This window comes from Bufo bufo, chromosome 2 (assembly GCF_905171765.1).
Source record: "Bufo bufo chromosome 2, aBufBuf1.1, whole genome shotgun sequence".
Lineage (NCBI taxonomy): Eukaryota > Metazoa > Chordata > Amphibia > Anura > Bufonidae > Bufo > Bufo bufo.
The window spans coordinates 48,379,178-48,396,501 of NC_053390.1; positions in this window are offsets into that span (position 1 = coordinate 48,379,178).

Consider the following 17,324-nt stretch of genomic DNA (forward strand, 5'->3'; position numbering starts at 1 on the left):
TTTAATTTTACTTTTTTATCACTTATTCACTTTTTTTACTCACTTTTATCCATCCATTTATTTTTTTAGGATAACATATATTTCAATCAACTTGTCTATTTAGTGCAGTATGATGGGGTGAATATAATCATGTATTTATAGATTCCTTTTGAATGATTTATTACAACTTAGTCCCATATGTATTGTTCATATTTTAATATAGTGGTACCCATTTATTATAACCTATATATGGGGTCAAACTGGGGGGGATTACAGATGTGCCCGACTTTGTTTTATTAATATTCAGCAATAGATATATTTTGAATCAAATAGAGAAGCTGGCATTGTTGCCCTTTCTCAAGATGGCTCCCGCTCCACGCCTCTGATTGGGCCGACGTCACGTTGTGGTTTCCTGCGCGACTGTTCCTGCCCTCTGCGCTGTATGTGCATGCACTGGCAACACCATCGAGCGATATTTCAGCGCGAGCTCTGCCCGGGTGTAAGATGTGTTGTGGGCGATCCCGCTAGACTATGTACGGACATGCCGGGACTCTAACATGACAACTAGGGATGAGCGAACCCGAACTGTATAGTTCGGGTTCGTACCGAATTTTGGGGTGTCCGTGACACGGACCCCAACCCGAACATTTTCGTAAAAGTCCGGGTTCGGGTTCGGTGTTCGGCGCTTTCTTGGCGCTTTTTGAAAGGCTGCAAAGCAGCCAATCAACAAGCGTCATACTACTTGCCCCAAGAGGCCATCACAGCCTTGCCTACTATTGGCATGGCTGTGATTGGCCAGTGCAGCATGTGACCCAGCCTCTATATAAGCTTGGGTCACGTAGCGCTGCACGTCACTCTGCTGATTCAAGCATAGGGAGAGGTTGCTGCTGCGACGTTAGGGCGAGATTAGGCAGATTAACTCCTCCAAAAGACTTAATTCAGTGATCGATCTCCAGCTGTGGATCATTGAAGTGCTAATATCGACTTGCTCACTTTTTTTAGGCTGCCCAGAGTGTTTTTATATCACTTTTTTTCTGGGGTGATCGGCGGCCATTTTGTGGCTTGTGGTGCGCCAGCACAAGCTATCACCAAGTGTATTTAACCATCAATAGTGTGGTTATTTTTTGCTATATCCTACATCAGCTGCAGGCTGAGCCTGTGTCACCGAAGTGCATTTAACCATCAACAGTCTGGTTATTTTTTGGCCATATACTACATCTGGTGCAGGCTGAGCCTGTGTCACCCAAGTGCATTTAACCATCAATAGTGTGGTTATTTTTTGGCCATATACTACATCAGGGGCAAGTTGAGCCTGTCACCCAGCGCCTAAAAAATAGACCTGACATTTCTATTCAACCAAATCTGTACTGTTTTAGCTGGTCAAGTTATTTGTAGTGACCGTAAAAGCACAGTTTTTGTTCTGGGTTGAAAAACTATTCCAAAATTTGCCATTCTCAAAATAACTAGTTTCTGCTATATCAGGCCTACTTGAAATCTATCCCAAAAAGGATATCTTAGATTCAAGGTGCTGATAGTGTCATTCAGAAAAACTTAACACACACGCTACCGTGCAGATACAAGTCTAATTCTGTGATTAAACCTATACCTGTCACACAGCGCAAAAAAAAACAGGCCTCACATTTCTATTCAACCAAATCTGTACGATTTTAGCTGGTCAAGTTATTTGTAGTGACCGTAAAAGCACAGTTTTTGTTCTGGGTTGAAAAACTATTCCCAAATTTGCCATTCTCAAAATAACTAGTTTCTGCTATATCAGGCCTACTTGAAATCTATCCCAAAAAGGATATCTTAGATTCAAGGTGCTGATAGTGTCATTCAGAAAAATTTAACACACACGCTACCGTGCAGATACAAGTCTAATTCTGTGATTAAACCTATACCTGTCACACAGCGCAAAAAAAAACAGGCCTCACATTTCTATTCAACCAAATCTGTACTGTTTTAGCTGGTCAAGTTATTTGTAGTGACCGTAAAAGCACAGTTTTTGTTCTGGGTAGAAAAACTATTCCCAAATTTGCCATTCTCAAAATAACTACTTTCTGCTATATCAGGCCTACTTGAAATCTATCCCAAAAAGGATATCTTAGATTCAAGGTGCTGATAGTGTCATTCAGAAAAACTTAACACACACGCTACCGTGCAGATACAAGTCTAATTCTGTGATTAAACCTATACCTGTCACACAGCGCAAAAAAAAAACAGGCCTCACATTTCTATTCAACCAAATCTGTACTGTTTTAGCTGGTCAAGTTATTTGTAGTGACCGTAAAAGCACAGTTTTTGTTCTGGGTTGAAAAACTATTCCCAAATTTGCCATTCTCAAAAAAAGTAGTTTCTGCTATATCAGGCCTACTTGAAATCTATCCCAAAAAGGATATCTTAGATTGAAGGTGCTGATAGTGTCATTCAGAAAAACTTAACACACACGCTACCGTGCAGATACAAGTCTAATTCTGTGATTAAACCTATACCTGTCACACAGCGCAAAAAAAAACAGGCCTCACATTTCTATTCAACCAAATCTGTACTGTTTTAGCTGGTCAAGTTATTTGTAGTGACCGTAAAAGCACAGTTTTTGTTCTGGGGTGAAAAACTATTCCCAAATTTGCCATTCTCAAAATTGTGGTGAACAGGAACAATGAGGAAAACATCTAATAAGGGACGCAGACGTGGACATGGTCATGGTGGTGTTAGTGGACCCTCTGGTGCTGGGAGAGGACGTGGCCGTTCTGCCACAGCCACACGTCCTAGTGAACCAACTACCTCAGGTCCCAGTAGCCAGCAGAATTTACAGCGATATTTGGTGGGGCCCAATGCCGTTCTAAGGATGGTAAGGCCTGAGCAGGTACAGGCATTAGTCAATTGGGTGGCCGACAGTGGATCCAGCACGTTTACATTATCTCCCACCCAGTCTTCTGCAGAAAGCGCACAGATGGCGCATGAAAACCAAGCCCATCGGTCTGTCACATCACCCCCATGCATATCATGGAAACTGTCTGAGCCTCAAGTTATGCAGCAGTCTCTTATGCTGTTTGAAGACTCTGCTGCCAGGGTTTCCCAAGGGCATCCACCTAGCCCTTCCCCAGGGGTGGAAGAGATAGAATGCACTAACGCACAACCACTTATTTTTCCTGATGATGAGGACATGGGAATACCACCTCAGCACTTCTCTGATGATGACGAAACACAGGTGCCAACTGCTGCGTCTTTCTGCAGTGTGCAGACTGAACAGGAGGTCAGGGATCAAGACTGGGTGGAAGACGATGCAGGGGACGATGAGGTCCTAGACCCCACATGGAATGAAGGTCGTGCCACTGACTTTCACAGTTCGGAGGAAGAGGCAGTGGTGAGACCGAGCCAACAGCGTAGCAAAAGAGGGAGCAGTGGGCAAAATCAGAACACCCGCCGCCAAGAGACTCCGCCTGCTACTGACCGCCGCCATCTGGGACCGAGCACCCCAAAGGCAGCTTCAAGGAGTTTCCTGGCATGGCACTTCTTCAAACAATGTGCTGACGACAAGACCCAAGTGGTTTGCACGCTGTGCCATCAGAGCCTGAAGCGAGGCATTAACGTTCTGAACCTTAGCACAACCTGCATGACCAGGCACCTGCATGCAAAGCATGAACTGCAGTGGAGTAAACAACTTAAAAACAAGGAAGTCATTTAGGCTCCCCCTGCTACCTCTTCTGCTGCTGCCGCCTCGGCCTCTTCTGCTGCTGCCACCGCCTCGACCTCTTCTCCTGCTGCTGCCGCCGCCTCGGCCTCTTCCTCCGCCTCTGGAGGAACGTTGGCACCTGCCGCCCAGCAAACATGGGATGTACCACCAACACCACCACCTGCGTCACCAAGCATCTCAACCATGTCACACGGCAGCGTTCAGCTCTCCATCTCACAAACATTTGAGAGAAAGCGTAAATTCCCACCTAGCCACCCTCGATCCCTGGCCCTGAATGCCAGCATTTCTAAACTACTGGCCTATAAAATGCTGTCATTTAGGCTGGTGGACACACACAGCTTCAAACAGCTCATGTCGCTTGCTGTCCCACAGTATGTTGTTCCCAGCCGGCACTACTTCTCCAAGAGAGCCGTGCCTTCCCTGCACAACCAAGTGTCCGATAAAATCAGGTGTGTACTGCGCAACGCCATCTGTGGCAAGGTCCACCTAACCACAGATACGTGGACCAGTAAGCACGGCCAGGGACGCTATATCTCCCTAACTGCACACTGGGTAAATGTAGTGGCGGCTGGGCCCCAGGCGGAGAGCTGTTTGGCGCACGTCCTTCCGCCGCCAAGGATCGCAGGGCAACATTCTTTGCCTCCTGTCTCCTCCTCCTCCTACTCAGCTTCCTCCTCCTCTTCTTCCACCTGCTCATCCAGTCAGCCACACACCTTCACCACCAACTTCAGCACAGCCCGGGGTAAACGTCAGCAGGCCATTCTGAAACTCATATGTTTGGGGGACAGGCCCCACACCGCACAGGAGTTGTGGCGGGGTATAGAACAACAGACCGACGAGTGGTTGCTGCCGGTGAGCCTCAAGCCCGGCCTGGTGGTGTGCGATAATGGGCGAAATCTCGTTGCAGCTCTGGGACTAGCCGGTTTGACGCACATCCCTTGCCTGGCGCATGTGCTGAATTTGGTGGTGCAGAAGTTCATTCGCAACTACCCCGACATGTCAGAGCTGCTGCATATAGTGCGGGCCGTCTGTTCGCGCTTCCGGCGTTCACACCCTGCCGCTGCTCGCCTGTCTGCGCTACAGCGTAACTTCGGCCTTCCCGCTCACCGCCTCATATGCGACGTGCCCACCAGGTGGAACTCCACCTTGCACATGCTGGACAGACTGTGCGAGCAGCAGCAGGCTATAGTGGAGTTTCAGCTGCAGCACGCACGGGTCAGTCGCACTGCGGATCAGCCCCACTTCACCACCAATGACTGGGCCTCCATGCGAGACCTGTGTGCCCTGTTGCGCTGTTTCGAGTACTCCACCAACATGGCCAGTGGCGATGACGCCGTTATCAGCGTTACAATACCACTTCTATGTCTCCTTGAGAAAACACTTAGTGCGATGATGCAAGAGAAGGTGGCCCAGGAGGAAGAGGAGGAAGAGGGGTCATTTTTAGCACTTTCAGGCCAGTCTCTTCGAAGTGACTCAGAGGGAGGTTTTTTGCAACACCAGAGGCCAGGTACAAATGTGGCCAGACAGGGCCCACTACTGGAGGAGGAGGAGGTGGAGGAGGATGAGGATGAAGCATGTTCACAGCGGGGTGGCACCCAAAGCAGCTCGGGCCCATCACTGGTGCGTGGCTGGGGGGAAACACAGGACGATGACGATACGCCTCCCACAGAGGACAGCTTGTCCTTACCTCTGGGCAGCCTGGCACACATGAGCGACTACATGCTGCAGTGCCTGCGCAACGACAGCAGAGTTGCCCACATTTTAACGTGTGCGGACTACTGGGTTGCCACCCTGCTGGATCCCCGATACAAAGACAATGTGCCCACCTTACTTCCTACACTGGAGCGTGATAGGAAGATGCGCGAGTACAAGCGCACGTTGGTAGACGCGCTACTGAGAGCATTCCCAAATGTCACAGGGGAACCAGTGGAAGCCCATGGCGAAGGCAGAGGAGGAGCAAGAGGTCGCCAACGCAGCTGTGTCACGGCCAGCTCCTCTGACGGCAGGGTTAGCATGGCAGAGATGTGGAAAAGTTTTGTCACCACGCCACAGCTAACTGCACCACCACCTGATACGGAACGTGTTAGCAGGAGGCAACTTTTCACTAACATGGTGGAACAGTACCTGTGCACACCCCTCCACGTACTGACTGATGGTTCGGCCCCATTCAACTTCTGGGTCTCCAAATTGTCCACGTGGCCAGAGCTAGCCTTTTATGCCTTGGAGGTGCTGGCCTGCCCGGCGGCCAGCGTTTTGTCTGAACGTGTATTCAGCACGGCAGGGGGCGTCAGTACAGACAAAGGCAGCCGCCTGTCTACAGCCAATGTGGACAAGCTGACGTTCATAAAAATGAACCAGGCATGGATCCCACAGGACCTGTCCATCCCTTGTGCAGATTAGATATTAACTACCTCCCCTTAACAATATATTATTCTACTCCATGGCACTTCCACATTCAATCCTATTTTTATTTTCATTTTACCATTATATTGCGGGGCAACCCAAAGTTGAATGAACCTCTCCTCTGTCTGGGTGCCGGGGCCTAAATGTGCGACAGTGGCCTGTTCCAGTGGTGGGTGACGTGAAGCCTGATTCTCTGCTATGACATGAAGACAGATTCTGTGCTGACATAAGGCCAGATTCTCTGTTACGGGACCTCTCTCCTCTGCCTGGGTGCCTGGGACTAAATGTGTGACAGTGGCCTGTTCCAGTGGTGGGTGACGTGAAGCCTGATTCTCTGCTATGACATGAAGACTGATTCTGCACTGACATAAGGCCAGATTGTCTGTTACGGGACCTCTCTCCTCTGCCTGGGTGCCTGGGCCTAAATGTGTGACAGTAGCCTGTTCCAGTGGTGGGTGACGTGAAGCCTGATTCTCTGCTATGACATGAAGACTGATTCTGCGCTGACATAAGGCCAGATTCTCTGTTACGGGACCTCTCTCCTCTGCCTGGGTGCCTGGGCCTAAATGTGTGACAGTGGCCTGTTCCAGTGGTGGGTGACGTGAAGCCTGATTCTCTGCTATGACATGAAGACTGATTCTGCGCTGACATAAGGCCAGATTCTCTGTTATGGGTCCTCTCTCCTCTGCCTGGGTGCCTGGGCCTAAATGTGTGACAGTGGCCTGTTCCAGTGGTGGGTGACGTGAAGCCTGATTCTCTGCTATGACATAAAGACTGATTCTGCGCTGACATAAGGCCAGATTCTCTGTTACGGGACCTCTCTCCTCTGTCTGGATGCCGGGGCCTAAATGTGGACAGTGGCCTGTTCCAGTGGTGGGTGACGTGAAGCCTGATTCTCTGCTATGACATGAAGACTGATTCTGTGCTGACATGAAGCCAGATTCTCTGCTATGGCATGAAGAGACTGATTCTCTGCTGACATGAAGCCAGATTCTTTGCTATGGCATGAAGAGACTGATTCTCTGCTGACGTGAAGCCAGATTCTCTGCTATGGGACCTCTGTCCAATTGATATTGGTTAATTTTTATTTTTTAAATTTTTATTTTAATTCATTTCCCTATCCACATTTGTTTGCAGGGGATTTACCTACATGTTGCTGCCTTTTGCAGCCCTCTAGCTCTTTCCTGGGCTGTTTTACAGCCTTTTTAGTGCCCAAAAGTTCGGGTCCCCATTGACTTCAATGGGGTTCGGGTTCGGGACGAAGTTCGGGTCGGGTTCGGATCCCGAACCCGAACATTTCCGAACTTCTCGAACCCGAACATCCAGGTGTTCGCTCAACTCTAATGACAACTCAAATGGCAGGATCTTTTATCACACAGGTGCAATAGTATTATAATAATAAGGAGGGAGGTTGGTTCCTAATTGATTGGGGTATTTAAGGATTAGCATTGGATTAGGTAGACATGCCCCCAGAAGAAGCACGGCAAAACGTACGTTGGGGTTTTTCAAGCCCCCTCCAGCTTTGAATTGGTATGTGACTAACTGTTATGTGCTTTTCATTTTGTACTGCTTGAATGTGATCATGGTCTTCAGGACCGGATTAAACATAGCTGCTCCCCTTTCATACTAAATCTAATATTTTGATGTCTGAGTCTGATCAATTTTATATTATATTGAGATTATTATTTTAGTACTTTTGTTTACAGATTGTTGGCCTCAGACATCTATTCCTCCCCCTTTCTTTGGGTACATATTATATAGGATATTCCTAGGGGTCTAGCCAGTTTGATTTAGTACTATTGATATTGCACAAATGATATGTAACAACATCACATTTGCTAATTTTGATTCTGGTGGGGAATATTATCCATCATAGCACCTATCTGCAATGGTGTTATAATTAATTTTCTTTGACATTCATAGTGTATGTCTATTTGTGGACACTTAATAAAGATGTTTTTTGTACTATATATGTGTGACTATAACAGAATTACCTAACGCTGATGCGAACCCACCCTTAGTGTAAAATAGCCCAAGGGGGATGTATCTATTGGCAATGGAGCCCAGCTGCACCCATTGAAATTGAGCCCTGCTCATTCCCTCTGCATTTTCTCTCCATATTCCTCCCTAACCCAAAAAGCTACAGAGACTCACTGATCTCTGCATGATCTACAGAAAGAGAGACGGAGAAATACAAAGAAGACAATTGGAGAACTTACAGTTTTCATGGCCAAGCAATGGAGTCTGTAATATAATTTGCAACTAAAGGCTGCTAAGACTTTACTGCAGTGAGGGATACTGTTATACACCCTTCACACTTGGACTGTCCTGGTCATACGTACATTCAAAACCCTGTATGCCGCAGTGGACACTACAGCCACCATTATACAAGTACTATTGCACACCATAGGTTCTGCTGGAAGAAACTTTAGAAAGAAAGAAAGAAAAAAAGGCAATAACTCCCAACCTTGCCTTAATCCATAGATTGCTATCTGGGAGAGAACTGCACGGTGTACAGTTGGAACTGTGTCTGCTATAACTTCATATACTACAGCTCCCATTTGGCATCTTAGTAAAGAGAGACATTCTTTCTGTTAAATCTGGCCTGGTTTTATTTATTTATTTTACACATTTATATAGTGCTAACATATTCCGCAGCATCGGATTCAAACCTAGGACCCCAGCGCTGCAAGGCACCAGTGCTTACCACTGAGCCAATGTGCTTCCCATACGCTGGCCATCACACTCCACACTACCTGCCTTGCACCCATACAGACACTTAATATCACAGGCACATTAACTACCATCAGGCAGGAGCCCCCAGAACCAGGTTGCCCCAAGGTACAAAGTGTTCGCCCTTTTGTCACTGCCTCATTTTCCACTCTGGCTCCTCCTGGGCAATTGCAATTAACAAATTTGGTATGTTTATGGCATTTCACTAAGATATGCCATAAGTGTCCTATAGTTTCAGATTCCACCTCTGGGATCCTCTCCTTTCTCCAGAATGGGGCCCTGAAGTGAAAGCAGAGTAAGCTGCTAATGTGCGACCACCCCCCATTCATTGCTATGGGACTTCCAAAAATGTAACAAGTCCCATAACAGTAAATGCGCATGTGCTGTACGCTCTTCTTTGACTTTGGGACATTATTCTGAGATAGGAGTGGGTCTCAAAGGTGGAACCGGCAACTATCAGACATCTATGGCAATATGCTATAAATGTTCCAGAGGGAAGCTAGGTGACAACTACTGTGGGAGCGGTATTAGTGGACACTGTGGTTGTCACACAGCTTTCCCAGAAGTATATAACAAGGCTTCATGCATATAGTCAACCAACAAACCAAGAGAAGGGATCTACAGACTTCTATGGGAGCCTGCTAAAATTCTGTATGCCTTAGATTTCATACAGACACTAAGGGGCCTTTCTCACATGTTTTTACTGCAGAATTTTGGTGCTGAAAGCCACGCTGAAATTCTGCTTATATCCCGCTGGTGGTTGTGTCCTTTCTTCCTGATCACTCTTTAGAATGGGAGACAGCGCGGAAGATCGTGGAGTGGCAGTTGGGTTTAAAGTTGCAGCCACACTGAGAAGGAACATTTTCATTGTCATCGCTCCACTATCTTCAGCGCTGCCTCCCAATAGAGTGGGAGGCAGAAAGGACACGGCTGCCGCCGAGATTTCAGCGGAATTTTGGCACGACTGTCCACGCCAAAATTTTGCATAAAGAACACCATGTGAACATCCCCTAAGAAGGCCCGAACCTAACAGTTTGTTCCATGGGATGATAAATCAGATATTGCACCAGATATTGTAATAGGCACACATACCGTGTTTCCCCGAAAATAAGACATCCCCCGAAAATATGACCTACCTCTAGTTTTGCCTATCGCTGTAATATAAGGCATCCCCCCTGAAAATAAGGCCTCCCCGATAATAAAGCATCCCCCGAAAATAAGGCCTCCCCGATTATAAAGCATCGGCCGAACATACCTTAATGCCTCCCCGATTATAAAGCATCCGCCGAACATAATGACTCCCCGATTATAAAGCAAGCCACCCCAGAATGTAAGGAGCTCACTGATTGGCCGCAGCCGCCGCCAGGACAAGCTGCCGCCTTCTTCCGCCCGCTGCTCGCTCTGCCCTGATGGAGTCTCACAACTTGGCTGGCACAGACACACAGGGGACGGGGTGACAGGTAGGGGGGGGAATATCTGATGGAATGTGGGGAATGTCTGGTGAAGATGGGGGGGGAGACTAAAAACGGTAATTAAAATGACACAGGGTGATCAGAGGGGGGAATCAAAATGACCAAAATGACACAGGGTGATCAGGGTGGGGAGGGGGATCATTTAAAATGACACAGGGGGATCAGAGGGGGGAATCAAAATGACACAGGAGGATCAGAAGGGGGTACTAAAATGCTATAGTAATCCCCCCCCCCTCTGATTCTCCTGTACCATTTTGATTCCCCCTTCTGATCCCCCTGTGTCATTTTAAGTGATCCCCCTCCCCACCCTGATACCCCTGTGTCATTTTGATTCCCTTCTCTGATCACCCTGTGCCATTTTAAGTGATCCCCCTCCCCACCCTGATTCTCCTGTAACATTTTGATTCCCCCTTCTGATCCCCCTGTGTCATTTTAAGTGATCCCCCTCTCCATCCTGATTTCCTTTTTTTTTTTCCACAATAAATGTGTACCGTATTTTTCTTCATGGAAAAATAAGACATCCCCTGAAAATAAGACCTAGCGCATCTTTTGGAGCAAAAATTAATATAAGACACTGTCTTATTTTCGGGGAAACAGGGTAGAAGTCCCTGGGCCCAACTTGATGCCTCAGATATCATTAAAAAAGTTTTTCACACATAGCTTATCAGAAAAAAAATGTTGTTATATTCCATCAGATGCCATATTGTAAGGATATTCTCTCTGTAATATTGTACCATAAGGAGGCACCATACGGAGACATCAAGAGTGGCTACGATGCCATACAGCGTGCAGCGTGAGTGGTGCCATACTGTAGGATATCTTGGCATAACAAAAGGTAATGTATAATATACAATATAACATATGCTGCTAAGATATACTATACTTACTATAGTAGGTAGCACATTATGGTGTGTAATATGCATTACTAATCATATTATTATTACGTTTAATGACTGGCTGTCGCTGACATGTGCGAAGATGACATCATCACTGCAGCTTTGTAAACAGATACCAGAAGAAGAAGAAGAAGGAAAGTACGGTACAACATGTCCCCGAAGGAATGTGCACACCAAGTGATCTGGCATGGTATAGGTGCAAAAACTAAAGTCCACATTTGTAATGGAAAGTAAAATTATTTTTAATATTTCAAGATAAAGGTCACAACTTAAAATTGAAAATAAAATATACCTAAAATAAAAAAGATGCAAATGTCCTGATTTAGATTCAGCTTTAAGAGGAGTCTGTCAGCAGTTTTGAGCCCTCACAGATGCTGACAGTACTACTGTTTATAGTTGACGAGGACAGCAGCACACACATGCCTAGAGTGATGATCATGCAGCTTGCATGAACGAGATATCTAAGTTTTCATCATTTCAAATGGCACCATGAACTTAAGGGGATAGGAGGCAGTCCCTTCATGTTCAGTGCCTTGGACTCTCTGTACTGAATTCTTCCAAGCCCCTCCCTTCTGCTCTGAGTGACAGCTCTAGAATCCAATTAGGAGACCACTACAGCTGTCACTCATAGTAGAGGAGAGGGGCCAGGAAGTGATCAGTAGAGATGGCCAAGGGTACTGAATACAGGACTTGCGTGATGCTAAATAGTACTGTCAGCAGGTGAAGGCTCAGAACTGCTGAAGACTCCCTTTTAGGCCCCTTTCAAGCGTGCGAGTTCCACAAGCTTGTGTCAGCGAGAGCACCCATCCTGACCTCTCAGCATAGCATTATACAGATTTTTGATGCTATGTAACCCTTAGAGGTCTGGAATCTATTAGATAACACTGACTTAAAGGTAGGCAGACAAGGTCATAGAGCAGCAGGAAATGCTAGCAGAATGCTTGGGTGTATAGGGAGAGGCATTACCAGTAGAAAGAGGGAGGTGCTCATGCCGCTCTACAGAGCACTAGTGATACCTCACTTGGAGTATTGTGCTCAGTACTGGAGACCATATCTCCAGAAGGATATTGATACTTTGGAGAGAGTTCAGAGAAGAGCTACTAAACTGGTACATGGATTGCAGGATAAAACTTACCAGGAAAGATTAAAGGACCTTAACATGTATAGCTTGGAAGAAAGACGAGACAGAGGGGATATGATAGAAACCTATAAATACATAAAGGGAATCAACAAGGTAAAAGAGGAGAGAATATTTAAAAGAAGAAAAACTGCTACAAGAGGACATAGTTTTAAATTAGAGGGGCAAAGGTTTAAAAGTAATAACAGGAAGTATTACTTTACTGAGAGAGTAGTGGATGCATGGAATAGCCTTCCTGCAGAAGTGGTAGCTGCAAATACAGTGGAGGAGTTTAAGCATGCATGGGATAGGCAAAGGCCATCCTTCATATAAGATAGGGCCAGGGGCTATCCATAGTATTCAGTATATTGGGCAGACTAGATGGGCCAAATGGTTCTGATCTGCCGACACATTCTATGTTTCTATGTTTCTATATGCTGTATATATTGAGGGTAGCACCTCTTTTAGACTGAGCAATGCCCATCTGCCTGGGGCTTCTGAGCAGAGTACAAATGTAGCTGGTTCCTACACTCAGGGGAGGACTGGGAACTTAAAGTGGCCCTGGAAAAAATACTGAAAATGGCCCCATTTTGAAGTTTGGTCCAAACTGATTGAAGGCAGGGCCAGCAAAATCATATTGTGGCACATTATACCACCCCAACAGAGCCAAATATCATAGTCCATCACAAAATTCTGCCAGCAGCACAAAATATATCTCCAAAAACTTCCACTGGCCAGCCGTGAGTAGGGCCCAGGTGGCCCCTGGGGCATCGGCCCACCAGGAAATTTCCCTGTAAAGTCTATGGCCAATCCGCCCCTGCCTACACTGCCCTGAAAATGTAGGTAAGTCCAAAAGAGGAGGTATATAAGTGTTAGGTACCCGTCTGCGGAAGCCACCTTGACGCCTGGTAGATGGGCCCGACAAACGTTTGATCAAAAATGTGCGCTAAGAGCTTCCATTTTTCAATTTATAGTAGGTATAATACCACTTTAATTTCGAATGATCCCCATTTCTCAGCTCTATTGTTTGTATGTGTAAAGTTGTGCAGTCATTTTTTTTACCAATAATGCTGTCAGTGTTATAAAATACATTCCAGATCTCTAAGGGTTACATAGCATCATAAATCAGTATACACTCACCTAAAGAATTATTAGGAACACCATACTAATACGGTGTTGGACCCCCTTTTGCCTTCAGAACTGCCTTAATTCTACGTGGCATTGATTCCACAAGGTGCTGATAGCATTCTTTAGAAATGTTGGCCCATATTGATAGGATAGCATCTTGCAGTTGATGGAGATTTGAGGGATGCACATCCAGGACACGAAGCTCCCGTTCCACCACATCCCAAAGATGCTCTATTGGGTTGAGATCTGGTGACTGTGGGGCCATTTTAGTACAGTGAACTCATTGTCATGTTCAAGAAACCAATTTGAAATGATTCGAGCTTTGTGACATGGTGCATTATCCTGCTGGAAGTAGCCATCAGAAGATGGATACATGTTCTCATTCTGTTTACGCCAAATTCGGACTCTACCATTTGAATGTCTCAACAGAAATCGAGACTCATCAGACCAGGCAACATTTTTCCAGTCTTTAACAGTCCAATTTTGGTGAGCTCGTGCAAATTGTAGCCTCTTTTTCCTATTTGTAGTGGAGATGAGAGGTACCCGGTGGGGTCTTCTGCTGTTGTAGCCCATCCGCCTCAAGGTTGTGCGTGTTGTGGCTTCACAAATGCTTTGCTGCATACCTCGGTTGTAACGAGTGGTTATTTCAGTCAACGTTGCTCTTCTATCAGCTTGAATCAGTCGGCCAATTCTCCTCTGACCTCTAGCATCCACAAGGCATTTTTGCCCACAGGACTGCCGCATACTGGATGTTTTTCCCTTTTCACACCATTCTTTGTAAACCCTAGAAATGGTTGTGCGTGAAAATCCCAGTAACTGAGCAGATTGTGAAATACTCAGACCGGCCCATCTGGCACCAACAACCATGCCACGCTCAAAATTGCTTAAATCACCTTTCTTTCCCATTCTGACATTCAGTTTGCAGTTCAGGAGATTGTCTTGACCAGGACCACCCCCCTAAATGCATTGAAGCAACTGCCATGTGATTGGTTGACTAGATAATTGCATTAATGAGAAATAGAACAGGTGTTCCTAATAATTCTTTAGGTGAGTGTAATGCTATGCTAGGATCAGAGCTGCCGCTTACTCACAAGTCCAGAGTGTGGAACTCGGTCGTCTGCATGGGGCCTAACAGTTATATTGCTCGAAAAAATGTGTATATAACATATCTATTAAATATCAGTGAGAAAAATAGATCTAGCATTTATGTTTATATTCATTTATATTTTATATATTTATTTATTATATTTATTTATATTTAATAATACCGTATATTACTTTTTAATTTTTACTATAAAATAAAATGTCATAAATAAATGTTTAATTCAACAACATTTTGGGGGTCATTTAATAAGCCCCTGCACTGGTGGTGGATCCGCCGAAGTGATATAGAGGTGCCAGAGTGTATTGGAGTGACACAGAGAATAAAGTTACTGCTATTTATCCTGAAAAATTCACGCCGCAAAATTTAAAAACGTAAAAACTCAGTGGCAGTATTGTAGTCTTTTTTACTCCCCTAGAAAGGGTTAATAAAAGTGAATCAATAAGTTATGTGTACCCCAAAAAGTGCCATTAAAAAAAAAAAACTTTTTCCACAAATAACAAACCCTCATATGGCTACATCGACGGAAAAATATAAAAGTTATAGCTCTTGGAAGGCGTTAAACGAAAAAATATATATAAAAAAAAAAATCACTTGGTCGTTTGAAGGCAATGTACACCTTTAGGGCAATTTTTTTATTATTGCATTGTACTCATTTTGAACTAAAATATTTTTTAAATTGGTCTTTATTAAAAATATGGAATCCTTTTTTCTGTATATAGCTGAGATCCTCTAATAGCACCCTTTGGATTTTCTGTCTTTTCCGTCAGACCAGGAACTGACGGACTCCTTATCTCTGCTCTCTGACCTTATAAACACTCATTATGGCTTAGTTTTTATCTTACTGATAGGAATGTGGCTTAAAAAGGTGTTTTTGACCTCTCAGTAGTTTAGAGATAAGGGTTATTAGATGACCACCGCACAGAGTGAAAGTGAAAGTACCAATCAAACAGCTAGAAAAACAGTTAACCCTTTGTGACAGAACAGCTTAATATTTTTAATAAAGGCTAATTGAAAAAATGATTATTAGCCAAAAATGAGTAACATGCAATCATAAAAAAAAAAATAACCTTCGAAGGTGTACATAACAGGCTGGTTACTAAGGGGTTATTATAATAAATACTTTAATACTGATATAAGTTACTTATATTTAGTAACCAGTGTATACTCTATGACTATTGTACAGTATTGTGTTCTATGCTAACATAATATGAGAACAAATAAATAAATAAATAGCACTAATTAAAATGGTTCTGTATGAAAAGTTGTAACAAATGGTAAAGACAAATCGACAAAATATTCAGTGTCGATAAATAATAAATAACAAGCTCTTGTCTTGCCGAGACGAAAATAGTATATCTCACAATGAATTATCAACAGCACTTTGATGTTTTCAACTACATGTAACGTAAACATTTGCATATATAAAAAAAAATACAAAAAAAAAATTTAAATAAAAAGGCCAATTATAAAAGCAGGAAAGCAGTGAACAGAAGGAATATATGTACTCAAAGGAATAGGTTTTATGCCAAACATCAATCAATCCCAGCTTTAGAGGGCTATTTATAATACTGTGGGTGTTCTGGACGCTCGCATTTCACACTGTGAGGATCAGTCCATGACATTATCTATGTGACAATTGAAGTCTATTCCAATAATTAAAGCCGTGTTTGAAAATGTGTGTTATCATCACCTGTTTTCTCCCCCCTTCGACATATATTGAAATGTCAGCAATGGCGATGACTGTCAGACGCAGGGTTTATTCTAATAGCTGTAAATGATGTGATGTCATGTAAGCAAAACTGGATTTAGTTCCTTCCGGAAAAAAAAAAAAATTCTGCAAATTTGCACAGTAAACGATAAAGACATCAGGTAATCTTGTGCGGAGTGTGATCCTGAAGGGAGAGGTAATGCATTTTCTTGCAAATACAATAAACCAAACTGGATTCATATCTTTGTGTTGTTGTTTTTTTACATTTTTGGATTTTTTTTACTTTATTTATTTAGATTTGTTTTCCCTGTACTTACATTTTGTAAATTTAATCTGATCTGCATTATGTTTGGAGACTAAATGAGATTTAAAAAAAAATGTAAAGAGGTTGCATCAGTATCAAGTATTTTTGCCTTGTCATTAGGATATTGCCACCTGTGTTTGATATCTATGGCCGTCAGGGGATCAACTTGTGATTCTGAAAGAAAAGCTAATTATAGGGGTTTTCGAGGAGTAAAATATTGATGGCCTATTCTCAGGACTGGTGGGGGGCCAAGTCTCGGCACCTCGCCAATCAGCTGTTTGGAGAAGTCCATTGAGCACTGCAGTCACTTCCTAGGCCAGTGATGTCATGTTCATTGGTCACATGTGAGCGACCAAAGGAGGAGGTGGAGAAGATGAGGGTGGTAGTAGTACACCAACTATTGAAGTAACACGATCAGTGTGTGGCCCAAGTCCAATACATTCATTATTAGACAACATCTTTATTTCAATTAGGGTGGGTTCACACTAGCGTTATGGAGTCCGTTATGGCTTCCCGTTATAACAGGGTTATAATGGAGCATTACGGAATCCATGGAAGGATGGAATGCAAAACGGAAGCCTTTAAGAGGCATTCTGTTTTGCTCCGTCCTAACAGAAGTCTATGGGAAAACATAACGGATCCGTCTGGGTTCCGTTATGCAAGACAGAAAACAAAGTCCTGTCGACAGGACTTTGTTTTCCGTCTTGCATAACGGGAACCAGGCGGATGCGTTTTGATTCCCATAGACTTCTATTAGGACGGAGAGCAAGCGGAATGCCTTT